This window comes from Mastomys coucha, unplaced genomic scaffold, assembly GCF_008632895.1.
Source record: "Mastomys coucha isolate ucsf_1 unplaced genomic scaffold, UCSF_Mcou_1 pScaffold1, whole genome shotgun sequence".
Lineage (NCBI taxonomy): Eukaryota > Metazoa > Chordata > Mammalia > Rodentia > Muridae > Mastomys > Mastomys coucha.
The window spans coordinates 41980541-42003156 of record NW_022196891.1 but is presented as its reverse complement, the minus strand read 5'-3'; positions in this window follow the sequence as shown (position 1 = coordinate 42003156).

Sequence of the window (22616 nt, the reverse complement as noted above, 5' to 3'; positions counted from 1 at the left end):
ATTCTGATGTCTTCTTCAATTTTTTTCAGGGATTATTTTTAATGGTTTGCTTTCTAATAAAAGATAGGAGTGTGGTCTCTGGCAGCTGGGGAGGTCTGGAGGATTTGAGATGAGTTAGAAAAATTAACTCAAGGTCAGATTTGTTGTATGAAAAAAGAGTTCAATAAAAAAGGGAAAATGCTAGTGTAATTTCTATTTCAAAATGCTAGATGAAAGCTTTTTTTAACTACAAACATGTGATAAATATTTAAAGAAATTCACATTCATCCCAATTTAAATGTTGGATAATATATATATAAGTACTAAAACATTTCATACTATCTTATGAATAGAATTAATTTTTGCATTAAAAGCATATGTATCTTTTGAAGAGTTTTGCTCTCCTGTATTCCCTTTATATAAGATGACGTTAGGTAAACGCCAATCCTTCTACCTTCAAATAATCTTTCAATACTAAGCACCAAAATACATAACACTTAGAGGAGGCATATACTAAGAAAATATCAATTAATTGAAGTGAAGCTTGCCTTCTGTGATCATTGTATTCAAGTAAACAAAATTCTGCTGTGAGGATCAAACTAATGGTAGCACCCATTGAAAACTAATGGTAGCACCCATTGAAAACTAATGGTAGCACCCATTTAAAACTAATGGTAGTACCCATTGAAAACTAATGGTAGCACCCACTGAAAACTGAAAACTAATGGTAACACCCATTTAAAACTAATGGTAGCACCCATTTAAAACTAATGGTAGCACCCATTGAATGCTATACTCTTGGCAAATGCCTTGCAAGTTTACCATTTATGACTTATTCTATTGCTGAGTCCTATATAAATTATCAGATGTTTATCTTAAAACATAAAAAATGAGATTTTTTTAATGTACATTATGAAACACTATGGTTTTGAAAATGTAGCAGGGATTGTTCTACTTCAAAAGTAGAGAACACGAAGTATCCTATTTTTAGTGACCTCCAAGCTGAGCTCTGATCTTTGTATTTTCATTTATGTGCAAAGTAGCGATATACAGAATTTCTCCTTGAATGAAAGCCAATGACAAGCATAAGAGAGGACACCTGAAAAGAAGTCTTTTTATCTCACAAAACCCTGAGAAGCATTACTTTAAGGCGAGTACAGAAAGTATCACTTGAGAAATGAACTAACAGAGCCATCTGATACTGAGTGTCCTTAAGCTTGCATTTTTATCTTTTGCTCTAACTCTCTTTGTGGGAACTATCATAGAAAATAGCATCAAATGTTGCCATCTACAAATAAGTATTTTAAATTTAAGATTTAATGAGCTAAAAGACATAGTTTGTAATTTTATGTACACAGGTATACTATAACTCTCAATGAACATTTTCAAAGCACATATCTCATTCTGTTACCTACTTAATATATAATACTTTAAATTGGACATCAAAATAACAGAAATGTCTAATTAAATTGTTCATTCCTATAGTATTACATAATAAATATACCACAAGAGTTAAGGTTATCATTTAATCACACTTTTAAAGTCCTTATGCACCAATTTGATAATGAAGCTTGAACTAGAGTAACTAAAAATATCGGTGACCTCCCTGATCCCAATAAGAAAAGAACTAATGCCCCATTCATTCCCCTCAGTCTCATAGTCTAATTATCAAACTATTCTCACAAGGGTCACTTTAAGACATGTTAAATGCATATTCACATTTTATTAGCCTCTTTTGCTTTGTATTACAGTATTCAGTCATCATGTGGAAACTGGGATGCTCTTTGGAAAAAATAGGCTTTAGACCATAATTACTTCTCAGACCTTTATGACTTTATCTAATTATGTATTCAGCTTCCTTAAGGTATGAGTACCTAAATTAACAAAGCTCTATTTGAGATAGTAGTTATAAAAAGAAAAAAGTAATAAATTAACCTTAACCTTGATCTAATATCATATGTATATATATATATATATATGTATATATGTATATATATATACATGTATGTATGTATATGTCTAAGAATGTTCCAAAATTTAGTGCAAATCATTTAAAATACTTCTTTTTTGTTAAAACAGCATACAGGCATATGTAAATATGTATAACAAATACATGGAAAAATATAACAATAAGCAAGATTAAGAAATCATCCTTTGAGGACAGCTTTTCCCTTAATGTAGGCTATGTTCTATGTATTATGAGTTTGTATGAAAATACATAATCACTGACAAATTTAAGACATAATTATGTTACTCCAGAAACTTCATTAGAGTACATGGCATTGTACATCATGAAGCAATGCTATTGAAATGGATTTATGTTACCCCAGCTCTGTTGTTCAAATTGTATTTACAGAGAAAATTAGAGTATGTTTGACTCCTATGTTGAAAGTCAATCACAATTTGATTTGGTACTACTCATCTTGTTACTCTCATTTGTCGATGTGTTAGGTAGCTGCACAGACTAGAAAAAAGGTAATTAGCAAGCTGGATATTTTCACATTGCAACTGGATTTTCCTCTTCCTTCCTATATAGTTTTCATATTTTCATTTTGGTTTGTTTGTTGCCAGAGCTTTGGATGTCTTTTCCTATTGAGTTTAATTCTGACTTATTATCATATAAATATTTCTGGTTAAATTGAATTCTTAAATCTTCACTACAAAGTAAACAATGAAAATATTTAATTTCCACATTTTGCATATAAGCTCCTCAGGTTTTGATAGAGGCACTTCACAGGGATATTAATAACAACTATAGAATTAAACCTTCTGCAAACAGTCTGTTTTGTTTGTAATTTTTTCCCCTTTAATGAAAATTAAACACCAAATAAACACCAAATTCATTAAGAATTAGCTTTAGAAAGAGCCTTGTTAATTTTCACGTGTGTTAATATGAGACACAGTACTAAATTTGACATGTATCAATAAAAACAATATTCTTTTCCAGACCAGCATTAACTTGCAGAATGTGGAGGATCACTGGCCTCACTCTAGAACCTACGTTCCTCTTCTTAGATCTTGTCTCTACCAGACAGATACTAAGATATTTGGCTCTGCATAGTTCTTCTCAAATTTCTAATTTGTAATATGTGAATTCACCTACATGGAAACATATCTAACAGTACTTCCCATTTTGGTTGTTATTAGCAAATTACTTTTATAAGGACAACGCTTGGCTTACATTAATTGTATTATGGTTGTTAAATACATTAGCATTTTACCAACTCAAAGTGGGGAGATTACTATCATTCTATTACTGTTTGCTTCTATGATGAAAATACTATGGCTAAAATTGACTTAGAGAAGATTTCATTGTAGTTTATGGATGCAAAGAGAATCTACCCAATGGTGGAGTAGGTTTGGCATTAGGTGATCACTGCAGAAAGCTGAGAACACATCTCCAATTATAGACCTGTAATGGAGAGAGCAAAATGGAAGTGGAGCAATGATATAAACTCTCAAAACCCAGCATGGTAGAGGATTGCAAAATCGATCATCAATAGGAGGAGAGGACCTCGGCCCTGTGAAGGTTCTGTGCCCCAGTGTAGGGGAATGCCAGGGCCAGAAAGTGGGAGAGGGCGGGGTGGCAGGCATGGGGAGGGGGGAGGCAACAGGGGTTTGTTTTTGTTTTTTTTTTTTGTTTTTTGGAGGGGAAACTGGGAATGGAGAAATTCGCATATAAATAAAGAAATAAAAAAGAAAAAAAAAAAAACCAGCATAGGTGATGTGATTTCTCCAGCAAAGCTGACTCCTAAAAGTCCCACAAGCTAAACAGCACCATTAACCAAATTTCAAATGATTCAGCCAATGCAGGGGAGGGTTATTTCATTCAAGCTACTACATATATTAATACCTTTCTTTTTAAATTATTTTCTATTAAATTAACTTTTACACTACATATTCCATCACCCCATCCACCCTTCAATTGCTCCACATCCCACACCTCCTCCCCAGGCCCCCTGTCATGGACTATGGACTCCCCCAACCCCCAAACCACCTGACCTCTAAACTCCCTGGGACCTCCAGTCTCTTGAGAGTTAGATTCTTCATCTCTGAATGAACAGACATGGAAGTCCTCTACTGTATGCATGATAGGGGCCTCATATCAGCTGGCATATGCTGTCTGATGCTCCAGTATTTGAGATATCTAAGGGTTCCAGATTAGTTGAGATTGCTGGCCCTCCTACAGGATCTCCCATCTCTTCAGCTTCTTTCAGTCTTTCCCTAATTCAACAACAGGGGTCAGCTGGTTCTGTCCATTGGTTGGGTGCAAATATCTGTGTCTGAGTCTTTCAGCTGCATGTTGGATCTTCCAGAGTGTGGTCATGCTAGGTGGTCCCTTTTTGTGAGCACTCCATATCCTCCGTAATTGTGTCAGGCCTTGTGGCCTCCCCTTGAGCTGGATCCCTCTTTGGGCCTGTCTCTGGATGTTCTTTTCCTCTCAGGCTCCTCTCCATTTCCATCCCTGTAATAGTTTCTCAGACAGGAACAATTATGGGTCAGAGTTGTGACTCTGGGATGCCGCTCCCTCCCTCATTTGATGTCCTTTCTTCCTGCTGGAGGTGGCTCTTTCTACTGTCAGGCATTTCACCCTTTGAGTCCTGAGAGTATCTTACATCCTGGGTCTCTGGTGCATTCTGCAGGGTCCCCCCAACCTCCTATTTCCTGAGGTTGCCTGTTTCAATTCTTTCTGTTGGCCCTCAGGACTTCTGTCTTCTTCCCTCACCCAATACCCTCTTCCCCCAAACCCCATAGGAAGAACAACAATACCAACCACACAGACCCATCAGAGCTCCCAGGGACTAAATCACAAGACTTCATTGGAGTGGCATGGCATTGTGGCCCTCCATTTAAACTAGAAGCTTATGGAGGTCAGAGGATTAATGGAGATTTACCTGGATTCTGGCTCACTGTATGTCCAGTGAGTCCCTAAACTCATCTTATTGTTATTTCCCCAGTTCCAGACTGTATATTTGGGATACATATATTTAAAGTTTAACAAAATTCTCACATTGGTTCTCTGATGTGTGGAGTAAGGGCAGTTATTATTAGAAAGACAAAATGGAAGCTTTTAGAAAAATAGTTATAATCTGAAACAGTATCACATCTCTGAAGGAACTGAAGAAATTAGTGCTACTATCAAGGTCTTGAAAGATACAGGCATGGAGTTTTCCATTACATCTACTTTTCACTCTCATATCTGGCCAGTATAGATGATATATAGAACCTGGAGCATAATAGTTGACTATAGAAAACTCAAACAAGAAATGATTCCACTTGAAGCTGTCTTACTAGATGTGATTTTTTTCCAGGAGACACAACAAACATTCTACAGGGATAGTTTTATCATGTTAGGCACAGTGATGCTCTGGTTATTATTTTCCTTGGAAATTAGGCATGACATGAGGTGATGTGATTGTGCGTTAAGCTGAGGAGGAGTAGACATGTAATGGTGAAAGACTCCCGTGAGGGGAGACCCTCTCTCAAGTCCCGGGAGAACACGACCACTCAAAGACTCACAGAAACTGATCTTGATGCAACAACATGAGGTTTATTCAGGGGAAGCCAGTATACTGGGCCAAGCTTGTAATCCATGTAAGGGCAGAGGAGTTTGACCCAGAGCACAAGAAGTGTAGGGTACTTAAAGGGAAAAACCACAAACTAGGGGGTGAGGGGTTTACCAAGGGAACATAACATAAAAACAGTGGAAAATTTCAGAGGGACTCAACCCATGCTTTAGTCAGGAGTCACGGTCATGAGGAGTCAGGAGTCAGGGTCATGAGGAAAACATCCTGCATACTCATTATTCTCAAGAATGTGGTTTTATCATCATCATTGTCATTTCACTTAGTGGTCAACTGCTCCCTGGAACCACCTAGATGTCGGTCTCTGGAACTAGCCAGCCTACATTCCTGGCTCAGGCCTGGCTCATTTCAGAGAAATTTTTCCATACCTTTAAAGTAAAAGCTCATACACTATATATTTCTATTAAATGATCTATTCTTCTACCCTACAATGGCTATTCTTTGTCAATTTGACTACATCTGGAACTGAAACCCCGTGACTGCATACAGCTGAGATGATTTTTTTTTAATTAAATAATTTGAAGTGGGAAGACCCATTTTCAATCTGTATCTTTTGAGGTAAGAATATATATACACCTTTATACTGCAACACCACTCTTGGTGATAGTCTAAGTATAAGATGTATAAAAATGAAGCTTACTTTTTTTCTAGATTCTTGCACATAGTTAAGACAAGCTAAGACATCCAGCCTTAAGGACTGGAAGCCTACTGTATTCTTGGACCTTCAATTGGTAGATACCACTTGTACTAGCTGTACCTGTAGGTCATTCTAATAAATCACCATATATTTATAGAATGAATAAATATTCCTTACATAAGTTCTTTTTTCCTAGAAAACCCTGATTAATACACCATTTTTCAATGTGCTCAAATGAAAGTTATAAAGAACACACATGGTATGTCATGGTATGTACTCTCTGATATGTGGATATTACCCATAAGATCAGAGTACACAAAGTACAATCCACAAACCACAAGAAACTCAAGAAAAAGGAAGACCAAAGTATGGACACTTCGTTCCTTCTTAAAAGAGGAAACAAAATACCCATGGAAGGAGTTGCAAAGACTAACTGTGGAGCAGAGACTGAAGGAAGGACAATCCAGCCTGATATAGCTGTCTCCTGAGAGGCTCTGAAAGCACCTGACTAATACAGAAGCAGAGGCTCACAGCCATCCATTGGACTGACCATAGGGTCTCTGGTGAAGGGGCTAGAGAAAGAATACAAGGAGCTGAAGGGCTTGCAGCCCCTTAGGATGAACAACAATAAGAACAAACTAGTACCCTCAGAGCTCCTAGTGATTGAACCACCAACCAAAGAGTACACATGGTAGGACTCATGACTCCAGCAGCACATGTATAGCAGAGGGTGGCCAAGTTGGTCATCAATGGGAGAAGAGGCCCTTGGCCCTGTGAAGGTTCTGTGCCCCAGTGTAGGGGAATGTCAGGGCCAGGAAGCAGGAGAAGGTGGGGTGGTAAGCACGGGGAGGTGGCAGGGAACAGGGGTTTATTTTTGTTTTTGTTTTTTTATTTTCTTTTATTTTTTTTTGGAAGGGAACCTGGGAAAGGAGATATTGTATGACATGTAAATAAAGAAAACATCTAATAAAAAAAGAAAGAAAGTTATAAAACAGCAGAGAACATCAGTCCTACTCCATTGGAGAAACAAAGTATTAGGAAGAAGATGTTATTGGGTAGCAGATTACATTTGAAGGGTATCACATAGTAAAAATAATCTGAGCTGAATATTGAAGTCACCAGTACTGAAAGAAGTTGAATTTTAAATCTAGCCAGAGTTAGTCCAGTACGGTGGATAACAGAGTTTCACTGACATGTAACAAATATCAGTAGTAGGTATAGGAATCATACCACTGTTTTGATGGCCATAATCTAAAATTAAAGGAAAAATTCTTAAAGATCATTCATAGCATCACCTAACTGTAGGTATTGTCACAAATAAGCACGTTTCAGTACAAACAGGATTGCTTGTCAATCCAAATTTTGACGTTCGTAATAAGCAGTATAATGAGAACCTGAACAGCTATTACAAGATGGCCTTAAAGAGACTAGAGTTTTATAAACAATCTATTAATGAGAACAAAACATTAAGAGTAGAAATACAATGATATAACAATCATTTCAATAATTTTATAAATTTAAATCTATTGCATATTTCCATAAAATATAAAACATGTTCAATGAGTACTTTAAAACTACTGTGAAAGATAAGTCATTAGCAAAATTTGGATATGGCAGTCTATCTATCTCATACCCAAAAATGATGGGTGACTTACTGTTGCTAAATGGTCTGTACGAACAAGATGATTTTTATGCTGAACACCTGTTTTCCCTGTGAGTATCAGGAATTTTATATGATCCAGACAGAGATTTCCACTGACTATCCTCCAATACAAGTTCTGAGTGCTGAGTACTTAATGAGCTTTTCCAGCATCTAACATTTCCCTGCAATAGACCATCCTGAACAAAAACAAATGTGAGTTATAAGTCTTCCCAGTAAAGAATTCTGTTTGATAATATTTGAAGAATCTTAGTACACACAAAAAAAGTAATGTTCAGGTGTGTGAGTGTGTGTGTGTGTGAGTGTGTGTGTGTGTGAGAGAGAGTGTGTGTGTGTGCGTGAGTGTGTGCATGTGTTTAATGTACTTAGATGTTAGAGGTATGAGGAAACACTAACTTTTTCTTACTATTAGGATATTATTTTCTTGGGTAGCTAAGAACTTCAGTTGGTAAGCACGGCTCAGGAGCTTGAGTCGAGTGAGACTTAGTACTTGTTTCTACACTTGAGATAACTTTGAGGACAAGCAATGCTTGACAGAGATCCAGACTGAATAAGGATTTTTTCATGATAAGGAACTGAAGCAGAACATGTGGCTGGTGGTAGTATCGATTGGAGATTTTGCTAAATGAAGAAAGTCTTATCATATAATTGGCTTGATACAGAATAAAAAGATAATTAATCACAATCAGAAAAAAAGTTTTAAATAAAGAAATGATGGAGATGAAAATGTGCTTTTTATTGGTGTTGAGCTAGTGATGATAGTGTGAATTAATTTTCTTTAAAATAGATGTACATAGAAATATCTATGTTCCACATATCAAAAAAAAAATTTCTTGACATGTTGCCAAAAGACAGAGGATGGTGACATGTCAACAGAGTTGAACAAATTTAGTACCCAGTTACTCACTTTTGTAAGCAATTCTCTGCTAAAATCTATGAGGTGTCTTGAAAAAATTGATAAGAGCATTAAGTGAGTAAGACTGGGTGACGTTGGAATATTGTCTTTTACTTTCCAAAAGTTAATCATCCAGTAAGACATGGATAAGTCGAGAAAACCAAGCAAATTAGAATGTTCTAGTATTCAAATAAAATCAATAACTCAGGACCATATAAATAGATGGTTGAGTCAATTATATTCTATGAATTAAAACTAGGAGTCTAGAACATTCTACTAATTGAAATAAATATGTGAGTATATTTATAATGAGAAGGAATACTGTTCCCTTTTTAAACTTTTATTTTGTTTATATATGCTTTGAGGTTTCATATCTTTATACAAAATATTTTGATGATATTTGTCATTTATTACCCTCCCACCTCAGACTTTTGCTGTTCTTGCCAATTTCTCCTTCCACTTTTATATTAGCTTTTTGTCTAAGAGTTTATCTATTTATTTAAAACTTTATGGGTTTGAGTGTTTGCCTGCATATCTGTGTGTGCCTTCCTTGTTCTCATGGCAGCTACAGGAAAGTGGCAAATCAAATAGAACTAAAATTACAAGCGTTTGTGAACTGCAATGTGGATGCTTGGAATTGATATCTAGTTTTCTGCAAGAAGAGCAAGTAACCTTAAAAGCTATGCTATCTCTCCAGACTACAAAATTACTGTTTTTCATCCTCTTCTTCATCATCCTCCTCTTTATCATTCTTTTCTCTTCCTAAAAATTGAGTAGAATTTGATTTGCCAGTGTTCTGTATGGTGGTGCACACATTTGATACCAGCACTACAGATGCAGAAAGGCCTATGTCTGACCTTGAACTCTAGGGAATTAGTTTCATTATATCCAGGACTAAACAGAAAAATCTTATCTCTCAAAAAACCAAAGCCACAAAACAAATCAATGAACAAAAATGATTAGAGCTATCTGTATATTCTTTTGTATAAAGACATTCATTGAAACTGAAGCAACTAGAATCTTTACTGACTTTATCTTGTGCAGGGTTGGGGCAGGAAGTTGCAGCAGCTGTTATGCTCATAAGTGCATTGGGTCTGAAATATACAGACAACAGAATTGTGTCACAATGTTTCCTAACCTCTTACAAACAGTATAACCTCTCTTCACGGATATTTCCCAAGACATTGGAAGCAGGGCTGATGCTGAATTCATTTTGAGAATGAGCACTCTACAGGTACTTACTTCCTGCACTTTTACTAGACGTGAACTCCTCTATTTGTCAGCCACTGCTGCAATAAAAAGGTTTTCTGATGAGGGATTAGAGCTGCACCAATCAGTGGGCATAAAGAAAAGTTTATAAAAAGGATCAGTGGTGTGCCCATTTAGCAAATAACGGTAGTAGGTTCTCCCTGGAGTATATATAATGTCCCCAAATGTGGCTTACAGTACTGGGTCGAGTTCCATCCTACACAGCTGGCCTTAAACACAATGCAGAATGCTTTTATTTATCATCCCTTTGAGTACCTTTCTTTAACAATCATACTGATTTTAAAGGGTTTAGAGGAGCAACCTTAAAGTGGGGCAGTCGGGGTATACTCTCCGGGTTACTTGATTAGGTTAACAGCACAATGTGTAATTAAGAGTCAACTGATCAGCAAAATGAAAAACAAAAGTATTTCTATTATTCCTGACAAGGGTACATAGATTTAGTCTAAAAATAAGGTGGTATTCAGCACATCTAAATAAAAGGGAATTCTTACCATATATACAAATCAATAAAGTAAGTAAGCAATGTTTAAAATTAAGGGGATGTTTTCTTTTTGGATATAGATTATGTTACATGTCTCTTTGAAGTATGTGTGCATCTTTTATTTACTTTTTAAAATTAATATCAATATATTTCAGCATTAATTTCAATAAACCTTTTGAGGCTAAATAAGACCTTTGCTAGCATTTGGATACAAAGGTATCATCTATGGCAAGGGCCAGAAGAACCACCATGCCCTTAAGATTTTACAATAACTTCAAATAGCTCCCCATCTCCCAGGCTCTGTAATAGCATAGGAGTCTAGAAAGGAGGGCTAGCACTTCACTGCAACAGGTGAAGCTGCCTCCTTTCCATAACCTTATTAGAAGTTCATTTTCTTTCCCCTCTGGGTAACATCAGTTAGCAAACACACTCACTCACTCCTACTAAGCAAGTAACTTTAGTATAGACCATGTGTCATAGTTGTTGCTGATTGGGTGCAAAAGACTAGTAATCGTTTGCAAACCAGAATGGGTGACATATGTTCATTATCGAAAATAATTTTGTTCTGACAGAGAAATAAATTAATTGGATTACCTGGGATATAAATCATACTCTGTTTTAACACTTACTTAATAATGAAGTGAAAACTATTTCCTTTCTCTGCTATTTTCAGTGAGATTTCTGGGCTGAGAAGAGATTTGATTTTTTTTTTAATTTATCTAATTTTTGAGAATTTCATAAAAGACTACAAAATATTCACATGTTTAGTGTTACTTATACATACACGTGTTTAAGGCTGACCACTTGGGATTTAATAACCTATCAGGAGCTTGTGTCCAGAAAATCTGACTCACTCTCAGCTTTTCATCTCGGGTTGGATATTTGTAGAGTTTCTCTATCCACATTGGTATCCACTGGCATTGCCATTATTAGGGTTTTGCTTAGGCAACCATACTGTTGAGATTTCACAAGTGCAGCTTCCCTGGTACGTCTGAAAGTAGCAGGCCTACTGGTCAGATTCTTACCATCTTTCCACCTTCTCTCATGTTAATAGTTTCTGAAACTTATGCATAGTGATTGCATGATTGAATGATTGCAGTTGCTAGAAGTAGCAACTGGGGCTGAGAACACTGTTGTCAGGCCTCCTTTGCATTTTACTGCTATAAAAATCAAATCCTACTCCAAAGCACACAAATAGCTGACCTGTCACCAAAGGACTTTGTGAAGTAGATGACCAATGAACATTAAATGTCTAGTATTGATAAAAGAAAATTATAATAACACAATAAGATATTAAACTTATCTAGTGTCCTTCTAGATGGTAAGTATATGAGAATTAAGTGTTTGAAATGATTAAGATCTGAAACACCGCTGCAGGTTAATGTATGTTCTCCAACAGGTAGTGCTATTCGAATAATCTGTAGAACCTGTACCATATCAGATTTGGTGGCAAAAGTAGGTCATTAAGGGTCAACATTTGAAGGTACAACCCCATTTCAAGTCTGTCTCTAATTGAATTCTTTGTGATATAGCACCAAGCCTTCTATGGTATCTTCCCCACTATGATGTTTGAAAGCCCTATGAAATGTTTAGCCTAAAGATGTTTCCCATTCAGTTATTTCTGTGCAACATTATAGTCACATCAGCATAACAGAGGCAGACTTCACCTTGTGCTGTGTTTCAAATAATAGTAAATGTACTGCTGCTGTTTTTCTCTTACTTTTGTGATTATACTGATGAACATGTTTGTGGAAATACAACAATGCATATGGCTGATGTATCACTTTCAAATTTAATTTTGGTTTATGAAATAATTTTGAATTACATTTTTATTTAAGTCTAAACCTATCTTATTATTCTAGGAGAGTATAGCAGAGACAGGGAAGTAGCAGCTGAATCTGAAAATTAGCTTAAAATCATCGCTATTCTGTGCTTCAAAAATTACACAAACATTTCAGTGCTTCCTTCTTATTTACTATTCCACAGTCTGGAAATTATTATATATGCATTCCATATGAACAAATGTAATATGCATTGCTCTGCATTTTAAACTATCTAAGTGGGTTGGTATATGCATATACTTATGGATGTTGTTTAGCTAATCTTAGAAATGTTATACTTTTCTATATCTTGGTAATTTTTTATCTTAATTGTTTTATAAAACAAAGTTTATTCAGTTCCCAAAAACCAATTTGTTTGGATTTTTCCACTCGTTATTTAATATAGTTAACAACTTGGTAGTTTTACTGAGAAATATCACATAATCATGGCATAATATTATTAAAATACACTTGCAACTAATGGACGTATAGAAAAACATACATTTTAGAGCTCAGAGTGTGGCCATCAATGCTGAACAACCACATATAGATCTCAGTCATTGTAAGAAAATGTTTCAGAGAGTGAAAAAGCTGGTTTATTTTAGTGAGAAAATCCAAATTTTGCCAGTTTGGTATGGACAGATTGGCTTTCCCACTTTCCCAGTCACAGGATTCTATACCAAGAATGTGGCTGAAGAGGAGGAGGAGGGTGTTAGGTGGGGTGGGGTGGATTGAATTTAATCTACTTCTGAAATCAAAACTGAAACAGAAAAATCAAGGTACCACTCTGGAAGCTGCCCCAGTCTTTTGTGCTGTAAATAACTTCATCTTCAGAAGCAAAGAAAATACAAAGGAGGTCATTACTGATCTTCATCTCAGTTCCTCTTCTTTAAAAGTCAGAATTCCAAGGTAGCATAATCTGTTTGAATGAGTAAAGATTGGTTTCAAATTGATACAAACTAACTCTGGATATAGAGAAGGCACAGTGGAGGTAAAATGAATGGAAAAGAAGGATCCTATTTAAAACTGGACATATATTTAGGTCTATTATTTGCAAATCAAGGAGTTTTTACTAACATTTTTAATTGGTATGAATATTGTTGAAGATATTCTGAGTAGCTAGGACATTATATCTTTTTATTCTCCACAAGTATATCAACTTTATCATCCATTAATTAGTGAGGAGAAGTGGAAATTTGAATTATTCTAGCCTTCCTGGTGTGAAGAATTCAGCAAAACTAAAATTCAGAATTTAACAAGAAAATATTACTCCAATTAAAGAAATGTTGAGACATGAATTTGACTACTGTGTTTATGATTTAACAATCTGATTTATTTTTCATTTTTTATGTGAAAATGAACATTCCTGGAGGTCAATTTCTTCTAAAATATCACAACTTAATGATCCCTCCATTTTCTTTTAGTGATATGGAGTATATTTATTTATATGTGTCATAATCAAAGCTAAATGGATATATTTTTCAATATTTTCTAATTTTTAAAATATATAACATTCCCAAGTGTCATTTAATAAATGAAATTAAGTGAACAATAGTTATTTTTAAGAACAACTATCCTTTCAGCTCACATCTGTGCTCAGAAGAAGATCTTGTGCTCCAGTCCCCACCCCATCCCACCCACATCAGCTTGACCCTCTGGAGTTCTGACATAACAGACTCTCTAGAGTCTCACAGATGCTCTAGATGCTCATAGATCAGACTCTCTAGAACCCCTCACATACCCAGAGACAGCCTGGCACAAGGAGGCCCAAAATAGTCGGGTTCACAGGAGGGACAGTAACCAGTCAGAGACAGCAAGGCTAGTTGACACCGGAGATAACTGGATGATGGGAGGCAAGTGCAAGAACATAAGCAACAGAAACCAAGGCTATTTAGCACCATGAGAATACAGTTCTCCCACAACAGCAAGCCCTAGATACTCTAAAACCCCTGAAAAGCAAGATTCTGAACTAAAATCCCATATCATAAAGATGATAGAAAACCTTAAGGAAGACATAAATAACTCCCTTAAAGAAATACAGAACACAAGTAAATAGATAGAAACCCTTAAAGAAGAAGGAATTGAACAAAACCGTCCAAGATCTAAAAATGGAAATAGTAACAATGAAGAAATCACAAAGGGAGACAATATAGGAGATGGAAAAAATAGGAAAGAGATCAGGAGTCATAGAAGCAAGCATTACCAAAAGAAAAAAAAAAGAAGTGAAAATCTCAGTCATAGTATATACAAAAAAAGACAGTGGCAAAAGACGCAAAGAAAAGACAAAGTGCAAAAAGCTTCTAACCCAAAACATCTAAGAAATGCAGGGCACAATGAAAAGACTATACCTAAGAATAATAGGTATCAAAGAAAGGGAAATTTCCCAATTCAAAGGGCCAGTAAACATCTATGAAATCATAGCAGAAAACTTCCCTAACCTACAGAAAGAGATGTCCATAAATGTACAAGAAGCCTATAGAACACCAAATAGATTGGTTCAGAAAAGAAATTCCTCCTATAATGTAATAATCAAAGAACCAAATGCACAGAACAAAGAAAAAATATTAAAAGCTGTAAGGGAACAAAGTCAAGTGACATATGAAGGCAGAGCTATCAGAATTACACCAGAATTCTCAACAGAGACTCTAAAAGCCAGGAGATATTGGGCAGATATCACACAAAAAGAACACAAATGCTAGCCCAGACACTCAACAAAACCCTCAATTACCATAGATGGAGAAACCAATATAGTCCATGACAAAACCAATTTTTTTCTTTTCTTTTATTGGCTATTTATTTACTTAAATTTAAATTTATTTTATTTATTTACATTTCAAATGTTATCCCATTTCCTAGTTTCCCCTCTTGAAATGACCTATCCATCCCCCTTCATAAAATTGAGGGTATTCCCCTACTCACCTACTCACTCCTACCTCCCAGCCTTGGCATTCCCATATACTGGGGCATTGAGCCTTCACAGGATCAAGGGCCTCTCCTTCCATTGATGCCATAAGGCCATCCTATGCTACATATGCAGCTGGAGCCATGGGTCACTCCATGTGTACTCTTTGATTGGTGGTTTAGTCCCTGAGAGCTCTGGAGACAGTTATTTGATATCGTTGTTCTTCCTATGGAGTTGGAAACCCCTTTAGCTACTTCAGTCCTTTCTCTAACTCCCCCATTGGAAATCCCATGCTCACACCAATGATTGTCTGTGAGGATCTGCCTCTGTATTTGTTAGGCTCTGGTAGAGCCTCTCAGGAGACAGCTATATCAGGCTCCTATCAGCAAGCACTTCTTGGCATCCACAATAGAATCTGGGTTTGGTGTCTGTATATGGGATGAATTCCCAGGTAGAGCAGTCTCTGGATGGCCTTTCCTTCAGTCTCTGCTTCACACTTTGGCTCCATATTTCCTCCTGTGAGAATTTCATCCCCATTTCTATGAAAGACTATGAATTGTATCTTGGGTATTCTGAGCTTTGGGACTAATATCCACTTATCAGTGAGGGCAAACCACGTGTGCTCTTTTGTGATTGGGTATCTCACTCATGATATTTTCCATTTCCATCCATTTGCCTCAGCATTTCATGAATGCATTGTTTTTAAGAGCTGAATAGTAGTACTCCATTGTGTAAACATAACACATTTTATGAATCCAATCCTCTGTTGAAGAACATCTTGTTTCTTTCCAGCTTCTGGCTATTATAAATAAGGCTTCTATGAACATAATGGAGCAAGTGTCCATGTTATATGTTGCAGGAGTGGTATAGTGGGTGTTTAGGTATTACTATGTCCAATTTTCTGAGGAACCAATAAACTGATTTCCAGAGTGGTTGTACCAGCATGCAATCCCACCAATAATGGAGGAGCATTCCTGTTTCTCCACATCCTTGCCAGCATCTGCTGACCTGAGTTTTTGATCTTAGCCATTCTGACTGGTATAAGGTAGAATCCCAGAGTTATTTTGATTTGCATTTTCCTGATGATTAAGGATGTTGAACATTTCTTTAATGGCTTCTTGGCCATTAATATTCCTCAGTTGAGAATTCTTTATTTAGCTCAGTACCCCATTTTTAATAAGGTTATTTGATTCTCTGGAGTCTAACTTCTTTAGTTTTTTCTATATTGGATATTAGCTTTCTATCAGTTGTAGGATTGGTAAAGATCTTTCCCCAAACTCTTGGTTGCAGTTTTGTCCTATTGACAGTTTCCTTTGCCTTATAGAAGCTTTGGAATTTTAAGAGGTACTATTTGTAAATTCTTGATCTTAGAGCATAAGTCATTGGTTTTCTGTTCAGGAAATTTTCTCCTGTGCCCATGTGTTCGACACTCCTACCCACTTTCTCTTCTATTAGTTTCAGCGTATCTGGTTTTATGTAGAGGTCCTTGATCCACTTGGACTTGAGCTTTGTACAAGGAGATAAGAATGGATTGAGTTGTGTTCTTCTTCATGTAGACTGCCAGTTGAACCAGCACCATTTGTTGAAATGTCTTTTTTCCACTGGATGGTTTTATTTCCTTTGTCAAAGTTCAAGTGACCATAGGTGTGTGGGTTCATTTCTGGGTCTTCAATTCTATTCCATTTTTCTACATGTCTATCTCCGTACCAATACCATACAGTTTTTATCATGATTGCTCTGTAATACAGCTTGAGGTCAAGGATGGTGATTCCCCCAGAAGTTCTTTTATTGTTGAGAAAATTTTTCTCTATCCTGGGTTTTTTGTTATTTCAAATGAATTTGCAAATTGCTCTTTCTAACTCTATGAAGAATTAAGTTGGAATTTGATGGGGATTGCATTCAATTTGTAGATTGCTTTTGGCAAGATGACCATTTACTATATTAATCCTGCCAATCCATGAGCATGGGAGATCTTTCTATCTTCTGAGATCTTTGATTTCCTTCTTCAGAGACTTGAAGATCTTGTCATAGAGATCTCTCACTTGCTTGGTTAGAGTCACACCAAGGTATTTTATATTATTTGTGACTAACTGTAAAGGGGGTCATTTCCCTAATTTCCTTCTCAGCCTTTTTATCCATTGAGTAGAGGAAGGCCACTGATTTTTGTGTTTCCTCTTTAAGGGCTTCTACCTGTTTACCTGTGTAAACATTAAAATTAGGGACAAGACAGGCTGCCCACTCTCCCACTATCTATTCAATACAATACTCAAAATTATAGCCAGAGCAATTAGACAACAAAAGCAAGTCAAGAAGATACAAATTGGAAAGGAAGAAGTCAAGGTATCACTATTTGCCGATGATATGATATTATACATAATCGACCCCAAATATTGTACCAGAGAACTCCTAAACTTGATAAACAAATTCAGCAAAGTGGCTGGATATAAAATTAACTCAAATAAATCCTTCCTCTACTTGAATGATTAACAAGCTGAGAAAATTAGGGAAACAATACCCTTCATAACTGTCATAAATAATATAAATTACCTTGATGTGACTGTAACCAAGAAAGTGAAAGACCTATAGAGTACTACTCAGCCATTGTAAAAAATTACTTTATGAAATTTATAGACTAATGAATGGAACTAGGAGATATTGTCCTAAGTGAGGTAACTCAGACACAAAGTGTCACACATGGTATGTACTCACTGATAAGTGGATATTAGTCCAAAAGCTCAGAATACCCAGGATTCAACTCATAGGCCATAGGAAGCTTAACAAGAAGGAAGACCAAATTCCCAGGATCCAATGAGGATAACAGCCAAAATATTCAACAAAAGGGAGATAAAACCTGAAGACATCTGCCCCATGTAGGTAGTTACAGCTCCCAGTTGAGTGATGTGGCCAACCACCTGTCTCAAAGCAGCTAGGATTTGGATTCAAGTCTTTTCCCCAATCTTACCTAGTTTTATCAGCGCACAATGATTGCAATTTAAGCATTAGGAACTTCATTGTAATAAACACGTTGGAGAAATGCTAGGAGTTTGTAGGCACTGATTCAGGATAAAAATAATTTCAAAGAAGCGGTCATGATAGGCACGTATGTTAGCAAAAAAAGCAAACTCAGGGGAAGCTATCTTTCAGAAGACAAGCTGCTACCAAATAAATAAATAAATAAATAAATAAATAAATAAATAAATAAATAAGTAATCGAAGAGAGCACAGTTCAAAATTAATGAAGAACCACCTCTATAAGCAATGTGCCAGAGGGCTTGTACCTTCCTCCAGAAAGGACTGTTGAATAATCGACAGGGAAAAAATACACAGGAAAACAATAATAATCTAATAGCTACAGTTCAGGCAGTAGTACCAAGTTTTACAGAGGCACAGAGGTAGAGAGGGAAAAGGAGAATTTGAAAGTGTATGCTCTTTCTGGTAAAACTGGAACTGGAAATAAAAGAAACAACATGATGCTTTTATTAGGGCAGAGGTGACAGATGAGTAGTATTTCAAAATTGCTGCCAAAAGCCTATGTCTGCAAAATTTTCTTTTGTACCATTGAGTACATCATGGAGTCTACATAACAAATGAATTATAGAATTTACTGAAAACAACTGTCTACAGTTGTTAGGAGCTTGTTATGTGTAAATAAGCTATTCTTTCAGGAATAAAAAGTAGCGGGGTTAAGTTTAATCAATTCATCGTGCGTCAATCCTTTCTTTAATTCCTCTGTCATAGCTATATTCCATTAGTGTAAAAATAGATCCTGTAAAGACATGGATTGAATGACAGGGATGCCAGTATTGTACAAATTCATTTACCCTATAAGAATATATTTGGAAGTTTGAATTTAAGGCTCAGGATGTTGAAACATGTCAAACTGAACTAAGTTAGAGGGGAGAAAATGTAAGTCTCTCTATCCAATGTTTTCAACAACAAATATAGAAAAATCCAGACGACTCTGGATCAAGAATATCAGAGAAATCAGGCTACTAAACAGACACTAAACAACTAAATCGCCCTAAACACTAAATAACAATTATAAAACTCATATAAAATATTTGTCATTACCCAAAGGGAAGAAGGCCACAGAAATATCTAAACAGTAGTTTAATGAACAGGAAATGGAAAATTATATAAATTCATATTTTCATAATAACCATCTTAAAGATTTCCTTTTATAATGAAAATATGCCTATAAATAAAATTTGCTTATATAATACATATCATTTTAAATACTACATTAATTTATTAAAATTATAAAGCATGTAATCTTGTAAACACATGCATAAAAATTAAACTATCATACTGAGATAGACTTTACAGCTCCCATTAAAAGTTTTTATTTTTATATCATGTACATAACATTTTAAAATTCTCCAGTATTTTTAACATGTTCATATTATTTCGGGTACTCTGTCAGTTTGTCTTTTTTTTCACATTGAAATTGATGATGTCTGGTGAAAATATTGTGTTATGTTAAGAAAAAAAGCTAGTTCTCTACTGGTGCTACAGCATCAAAAGTAACATGACATGATTTAATTTAAAAGACAATGTGATTAATTAAAATGATAAAAAACATGTAGCTGTGTAGCTTTTCAATTGTCTTCTGCATTGGTGAGTGAGCAATTAAAAGCTACAACCCTGATTACAATAATTTAATAATAGAAGATAGTATTGTTGTTTTGAGACCATGAATGGCTTGAATGTTAATATTTAAAGTATATCATGAATAATAAGTATGTTCTGATGAAGTTTTGATACAATGATAAATTGAAATGTAAAACAATTATCCTAGACAAATATTTATCCTTCACATATAGAAATGTTCTAATTGTTAGGATCTTTTAGCTTAATTCTTTTATATTGAAAATTCATATATGATTTATTTATTTATTTATTTATATTATTTAAAACAAATTCTTAGTTTAATCATATTCTTTGCTTCCATAAGTTCTTTCAGATCAACTCCCTCTTCCTACCCACCCAATGTTAAACACTTTTTCAAAAAATACACACATAAAAAAAAAATACAAAACCACACCCTTCCCAAAACAAAGAAATGAAACACCTAATACAAAGAAAACAAACAAACACCTTACTAAACTGTAACCAAATAAAATCACTCATAGAGTCATACACAAACTCATACACACACACACACACACACACACACACACACACACACACACACACACAACTGTGGAAGCCATAAATATTGGTCAACTGAACCTGAACATGAGCCCTACCCTCGTGTGGTTAATATTCCCAGTGCAACTCCGTTGGAGAAAACTAAATTTTCTCTCATAGCAGGTATAAATGACAATTCAGTTGTTTACTTTTTACCTAACTGGATAACTTTTTATTCATTCAGTCATTCAGTCATTCCGTCAGTCATTGTTTTCAAAATATAACAAAATAAAATATCATAAAATAAAACAAAAACTATTACCCTCAAAGTTGGACTAGATAAGCCCACAAAAGGAAAAGAGCCTCCAAAAGGCACAAGAATCAGAGACACAGTGGTTCACAAAGGAATGTTGTAAAAATCATTAAGTTGAAAGCTATCATATATATACCAAGAGAACCTGTTGCAGAGTCTAAAAGTAATTTTATAAGTTATTGTTTTTTCTTTATCCCAGCTAACTCCTAAATAAGTGAGACAGAGACTATGAGATTTATTTAATCAAGCTTTATGACCCAATATCTGAGCAATTATTAGTCTATTCTAACTCTCTGAACTAATCTGTTTACTTTCCAGCCAAAATCCACAATAAAGTTGCATTTTAGTAATAATCTTGCTCTCTGCTCCAGGTGTGTTCTTGCGATGTCTTCTGGATCTTCCCCACATAGTGACTCCTCCCTTTCTATCCCTCTTCCCCCCTCCCCTGGACAGGATCAGAAGTCTAGTGCTATTCTTTGTCCTACTCAGTCATTGGCTGATCAGCTTTTATCTACAAATAAGAATGTAAATGGGGAGTGATGTTTACACAACAGTGAGACAGGAGATTCTTCGAATAAACATTACAATGCCATGTCAGGATTGCAACCAGATATGGGGGTAGAGAGATCAGCATTTGAATAGTTCAAAGATAATCTTTACACAGTGCACAATAACATTATGTCTACAGCAGACCTATAAAAACTCTTTGTGAGCTGTTTCAGCTCTGTGAGTTCAAATGAGCCTTGATCATATTGGTTTAGAGGTAAGATGGCCTCTAACTCTTCTGACTCTCACACTCTTTTCTGCCTCCTGTTCCACAGGATTCCCAGAGCCCTAAGGAGAGGGATTTGATGGAACCGATGCATTTAGGGCTGAACCTTCCAACGTCTGCTGCAGGAGGAAGATTTTCATACAATAGCCAAGACAAGCATTTACAGCAAAATATCACTAGATGGTATCATCACTGCATTTCTTTTTCATTTTTTAGATTAGTATTATTTGGTTTTACCCTAGATTGGATGTGGGGTCCTATGGTATGTGTATTGGGGACCAGATATGTTTCTAAGTTCTTTTGTTTCCTCACTCTCAGGGGGTCCAGATGCCACTGCATACCAGGCTATAAAGATGACACAGAGTCTGCATCTTTATAAGTGGAGTCTGGAAGGTTCCTGGTCCAGCTGGGAGTGATTGCCAATGAGAAGAAGGCCTTCTCCAAGGACTTTAATGACACAGCTCTTGAAGAGTTCTTTTTATCCCATTTTGTCTGTTATCAGAAACTAGGCCATGACCCGTTTGCTATTCTGTATGTAAGGTACTCTGCTTCTGTAGCTGATCTGTCTGTCTGTGTTGCTCTGGGCCTGGAAGTTTCAGTTTCTGGTTTAGAACAGCAGGAGGCTAGGTAAAGCCTTGGCAGGGAATTATGCATTTCTATATCACTGAAAGAGAAGGGGAGGGAGACCTGTCTCTGACCTTGGTTCTCAGCACTTGTACAACTTTCAGAATGTATTCACATGGTTAAAAGATCACTACAAGTGTGCACATAAATTAAGGTCATAACGAATTAGGGATTTATAATAGAGAATATCGACATACATATCTACTAGGAACAATTATTTGGCCAAACATACAGTATTGGGTTTGGCATACAGAGTGTACTATCAAGCTATTGGCCAAAGGAGTTCAGGGAACCCTGAAACAACCCAAGCTTTTGCCAAAACTATAGGTTTCTCCTCACAAACTGACATCAAGGCTCCTTTGCTGAAAAAACACCTACAGAACTCACTGAACATAGAGATATGTCCAGCCAACTCCTACATAGAACCTTCACCCCTGTGTTCTAGCATCTTTTGTACAAGAATATATTCTGTATACTACCAAAAGAGAAATTTGAACACAAAGCAAGCCACAAGACCTTTCTTTAGAATGGTGCACAATATGCAAGCTA